This window comes from Helianthus annuus, chromosome 3, assembly GCF_002127325.2.
Source record: "Helianthus annuus cultivar XRQ/B chromosome 3, HanXRQr2.0-SUNRISE, whole genome shotgun sequence".
Lineage (NCBI taxonomy): Eukaryota > Viridiplantae > Streptophyta > Magnoliopsida > Asterales > Asteraceae > Helianthus > Helianthus annuus.
Window position 1 is genome coordinate 156,832,912 of NC_035435.2, and position 5,859 is coordinate 156,838,770.

At 35.4% G+C, this 5,859-nt stretch overlaps 1 pseudogene; it reads left to right on the forward strand.

The window, feature by feature from the left end:
* Positions 1 to 1,035: 1,035 nt before the first annotated feature.
* LOC110930289 lies at positions 1,036 to 4,178 on the forward strand (annotated as a pseudogene).
* The last annotated feature ends 1,681 nt before the right edge of the window (positions 4,179 to 5,859 follow it).

Consider the following 5,859-nt stretch of genomic DNA (forward strand, 5'->3'; position numbering starts at 1 on the left):
TTTATCATATTTTTGTTTTTCTAATAAATAAAAGTGTCTTTTTTATTAAATGTTTAATTTCTATAGTTTTTTTTTAAACTTAAGTACTTCAAGTAGTTTAATATTGTATCCATTTAGGGATGGCAATGGGTCAGGTTTGGGACGGGTTTAGGTAATCCCAAACCCAAACCCAAAACCAAACCCGGTTTGATAAGCTTGTCCCAAACCTGTTCCAAAACCCGTCAGGTTTTTAGCGGGTAAATACCTATCAGGTATCGGGTATACTCGCGGGTTTCGGGTAAACCCGTTAATTTAAAAAGATTACTCGTTGGGTATTCTCATCTCAAAACCCATTGGGTATCTATCGGGTAACTATTAACCGGTTACATTTTGTATTGTCATTATAAAAATATATATCAAATAAACTATAATGTATACGGAATAAAATATCTATATGTGTAAAAAATGGATGTATCATATATATACATATAACATATTTAATAATATAAAAGAAATTATATCAGATATACGGGCACACTTTATCGGGTAATTGGGTCGGGTAAACGGGTATATCACTAAATCCTAAACCCATCCCAAACCCGCGTAAAAAATAAAAACTATTCCCAAACCCGTCCTAAATGTTTCGGGTTTACCCAACGGGTTCAGGTTTGATTGCAATCCCTATAATCTATGGGCATGTTTGGCTAAGCTTTTCAAAACAACTTATTGACTTATCAAAAAGCCAATAAGTTGTTTTTGTGTTTGGCTAAGCCAAAAGTCCTTTTAGAAATGACTTTTTGTAAAGAAGAAAAAGGAGGTTTCAAGAAGTCACAATATTGTGACTTTTTGGCCAGCTTTTAACTTTTCAAACTCTAAATTATCAATATACCCCTTCTTTACCCCCTTATATCTAAAAGAATGTCATTTTAATCATTTTACATCAATAAGCTAATCCAAACATTTTTTTTAAAAACTCATTTTCAAAAAGTTCTTTTCTCAAAAGTCTTTTTACAAAAGCCCTTTTTAACTATAATAGATGCCCTATATCCATTGTTAACTTATTTTGTCGCATATTTTGGAATCAAAATTCGAATTGATTTTTAAAGAGTAGATGCAGTTGAAAGAAGAAGATTCAAAATTGGCGACGAAATGTGTAAGCAGATTTGACCATGATCACTACACCAGGTGTCACCCCCTCTCTACACCACCTTCACCTTCCTACCTGTAATCTCTTCTTCAAAACCCTAATTCCCTTCACCCCTAAATCCCATTTTCAACTTCAACTAGACCAAAACAATCCACCTACATTTCCAACACCAACAAAATGGACCCACGAGAATCATTACCACCACCGTCGTCACTGCCACGTCATCAACCCCACCACCACCACCAGGTTCACCACCAGCAGCTGCCGCCGGGAATGATGATGCCACCGAACAGTTACTCCACCCACCACCAACACCATCACCACCAGATACCCAACAGTTCTACAGCTGCTCCGGAGAGCAATAACAGCATCGTAACTCATGAAAGGTTCGGTCTTGACGGGTCGGGTCAGTACGGAGGCGGGTCGAATCCTCCCGGTGGGTTTAACATTGAGCCGGCGAGGAAGAAGAGAGGCCGGCCCAGGAAGTATTCGCCGGGTCCTGATGGTAACATTGCTCTTCGGTTAGCTCCGGCGCCGGTTACTGGTGGCGGTGGTGGTGGTGGTGGGCGTCTGGAGGATTCTAATGGTGGTGGTGGTGGCAACCCGAATGCGGATCCGGGTGCCAAGAAACAAAGAGGACGGCCTCCGGGTTCGGGGAAGAAGCAGTTGGATGCTTTAGGTGACAATTTGATGTTTTTTGGTTATGGGTTTTGTTTGGATTATAGTAGGATTTATGTGCAGATGTTATATTTTATGTTATTGAATTAAGTAATTAATTAGGTGTGGTTGCATTTGAATCTCTGATTCAATCTTAAGGAGTAATGATTTTTTTATTGAAAGTATTTTTTTTATTATGGTATTAAATAGGGTGTGATTAGTTTTACATCGAGTTTATAGGTTTTTTTTTTTTTTTTGAAAGATCAATTTTATTCACCAAAAAACGCCAATGACAACCTGTTACAAGGCGAAACAGGAAGCCGCGGCCACAACCAACCAACCAATTACATTGAGTTTATAGTTGTTGTGATCTTTTTTAACGGTTGTTAATTTTTGACAGGATCACCAGGTGTGGGTTTTACGCCTCATGTCATCACGGTTAAAGCAGGAGAGGTATTGCTCTTAACTTTCACATATAATGTTGATCTGCATTTGAATCAAATTTCTAATTAATTTCATCTAGAAAACTGGATTAGGGTTTATTTTTTTAAACAAAAGTGTCTTTGTATACTTGAATTATATTAGCTTTATACCGTTTGTTGATTCCATGGTATGTAAGTTATATGAAATCTTAATATTGGTTACTATTTGGTGTTTGTAAATATGTATGTAACAACATGAAATACTTTGACCAATATCTTTATTTTCTGTATAGAATTTAAGTTTTAGCAATTGCTTGCATGCGATGCAAGATCTTTTAGTTTCATTGACTTAAATTATAACAAGGACTTAAAGGCTGGATAGCTGGAGGAGCATTGCCATAAGTACAACCTTGAATAGTTTGACCCATATCTTTTGATTTCTGTACCGAATGCTAGATCTTTGAATTTCATTGACTTAAAATTAGACAATGGTTTAAAAGCTGGAATAAGCATATGGTAGTTGGAGGAGCTTTGCCATAAAAGCGTAAATTTGATTATTTGGTTTGTTACTTGTGCTTCAAGTTATCTGTAGCCTTTATTTCTTGAGTTACAAAATCAAAAAAGTATCATGTACTTGTGGCTTGTGCAATGATAAACATGAACATATACTTAGGTAGCGTTCGCTTCATGGAATGGAATGGAATGGAATTGGGAAGCTTTTCTTTGTAAAATTGATCTTGGTTTGGGGAGGGAGGAATTTGAAATCCAATGAATTTCTTTAATCAATGAAATTTGTGACTATTTCAACATTCCATTCCATTCCTTCATTAGAGTGAAGGATTTCTAAGGAATGTTGAAATAATCACAAATTTCATTAGAGTGAAGGATTTCAAATTCCTCCCTCCCCCAACCAAGATCAATTTTACAAAGAAAAACTTCCGAATTCCATTCCATTCCATGAAACGAACGCTACCTTAAATTGTTGTTTTGTTTTGGGTGGATTCCTTCCAGGATATAACTTCGAAGATGACAGCATTCTCACAGCAAGGACCTAGGACCGTTTGTATATTATCAGCAAACGGTGCGATCAGCAATGTAACTCTTTCTCAGCCTGCTATGTCCAGGGGCACTGTAACATATGAGGTAAGGTTTAATGGTTTATATACACATACATGCATATATATATATACACGTGTGTGTGTGTTGTTCTGAAGTAACAAACTGACCCTTTTTATTGGACTGATGATGCCGTTTCTTTCAGGGGCGGTTTGAGATAATTTCTTTATCGGGTTCATTCATGTTGGCAGACAGTAATGGTAACCACAGCAGCAGGTCAAGTGGATTGAGTGTCTCCCTTGCAGGTTCAGATGGTCGGGTTTTGGGCGGTGGCGTTGTCGGGTCGTTAGTTGCAGCAACACCCATACAGGTCCCTCCCTCTCTAAAACTAAATTTGGGCATCGAAAGCGGTCTTGGCCAAACTTAAGTAATCAAATATAATATAATTTCATCCCACACTATAACAATTGTAATCTTCTTCTATCAGGTGGTTGTTGGTAGCTTCATTGCGGATGCCAAAAAGCCTAAATCGAGTAGCGGCCCAACAGCAACACCACCTGGAAACATGTTGAATTTTGGTAGTGGAGGGTCTGTGCCTGGTGCCAGTCCACCATCTATCTAATGGGCCATCAAGCGAGTCATCCGAAGATAGAGGTAGGAGTCCTCTTCTTCATCGGCAACCGACTTCCTACAACAATGCTAGCCAACAACCACAACAGATGCCTATGTATTCCAATATGGGCTGGCCCAACTCCACCATGAACATGCTCCGCAATTGAACATTGGCCCAGTAAAAAATGGAATTTGTTAGGTTGGTATAGGATTAAGGATCTAAATCTCTGTATGATGATATGTTATTTTGTAGAAGTTATAATATAGGATGAATGGTAAATTGGTAATCCATTTTAATTAATTTATATTTGAGTTGTTATGTCAAAACAATATTTTAAAATTGACCATTTTTACTTCACTTCAAATGCAACCTCTTTTTCTTGTACTCTAAAATTAAAATATAAGCCTTTAATTGAAGATAAAGCAAAATAATAGAAGATTATGTATGTAAAAAGTCAATAGAAAAATAAAGTGCTTAAATGTAACTCTTTACTCTTATCCAAAAGAAATACTTCGGTAACAAGTCAAATTACATACTTCTATTATTTTGCTTTTAGTGTTGTATCGATTGTACGTTCTCTTATTATTTTTTATTTTTTATTTTTTGCGAACACAACATTCATAGTCAGATAACTAAAATAATGCATTTATACACATTACGTGCACAATAATCATCAACAACAATAGATTAATTAGACATGACAATCATCATCTCACCAACAAAATATTTCAGATTTGGTTCACCATTATGAAATAGATTACTATATAAAGGAATACTTTGATAAAAATAAAAAATAATACAAATAAATCCTCTCTTATCCTAGAGGAACATCCGGTGGATAAGTGTTATGCTACGCAATAAAAAAGTTAGGAGTTTAAATCTTACAGGATACATGTTGTGATATATTTATCTTAGAAAATCTAGAATTTGTTCAAAACTAATATCTTAGACTAGTTGTAATGGTCTTAACACCCAGGGTGAGGTGGCAGCTTCGGGACGTGACAAACCGCCCCAAAGAGCGTGAAAAGGCATGAGTGAAGGTGAACATGTCACCGTCGTAAGCCCTTTCATATGCTTGATAAATGTTTGAGGATTGTTGGCCAAGGTTTGAACCAATCATATACATCCATTTTTTTCTAATCTATTTAAATTTATTAAATTAAACATTATCTTAATAGGTGGTGGATAGTAAAACTATTACACACTCTAGTAAAAAAAAATGAGTGAGAGACTCCTAGTGATGTGGCAGTTGACACTTACATGGTAGTCACTTTTTAGTGGAAAAAAAAAACAACGGTTACACATAACCTTATGAGCCTAAATGCTTTTAGTATGGCTAATTCTATTTACACCCCCCTCCTTTTTACTAATTACATCCCCCCCCTATAAAAACATCACATCCATCAATCACTTGCTTTTGTTTTTAGTATTTTTTATCTTTTTGTTGTCTTTTTTTATTGTTTTATTTAATTATTAGTTATTATTATTTGCTTATTATCTAGTTATTATTAGTAGTAGTAGTAGTAATGATATATTATTTATTATTAGTTTTTATTGTCATAATTTATCAAATTATATTTATAGCTGTAACAAAAGCTATATAAAAATAAGTACTTTTTTTACAAAATTATTATCATTTAATAATTTACATACCGAGGTTTAATCTATACACCCCCCAAATGTAGCAGGTTGGGCTATCCAAGAATTATACATATTTTGACGTGATTCAAATATATTCTCCCAGCCAGCTGCATCATTTTCTCTTATTAATTTCCATAGGTTGTTTGTGCTGGCAATTGGATACTCTCCTTGCAATTCTACCATTATAAAATGGTTACCATTCACGTGTGCAATTGTAATTATTTTTTTTCTGGGAACTCGTGAGGGCCTCTCCAAAGCGAAAAACAAGTAGAACTGTTTCTTTTTTCTTGAGATAAAAAATGAACGATCACATTAAACTTGTTCGCAATCAAGAATCCTGCCTC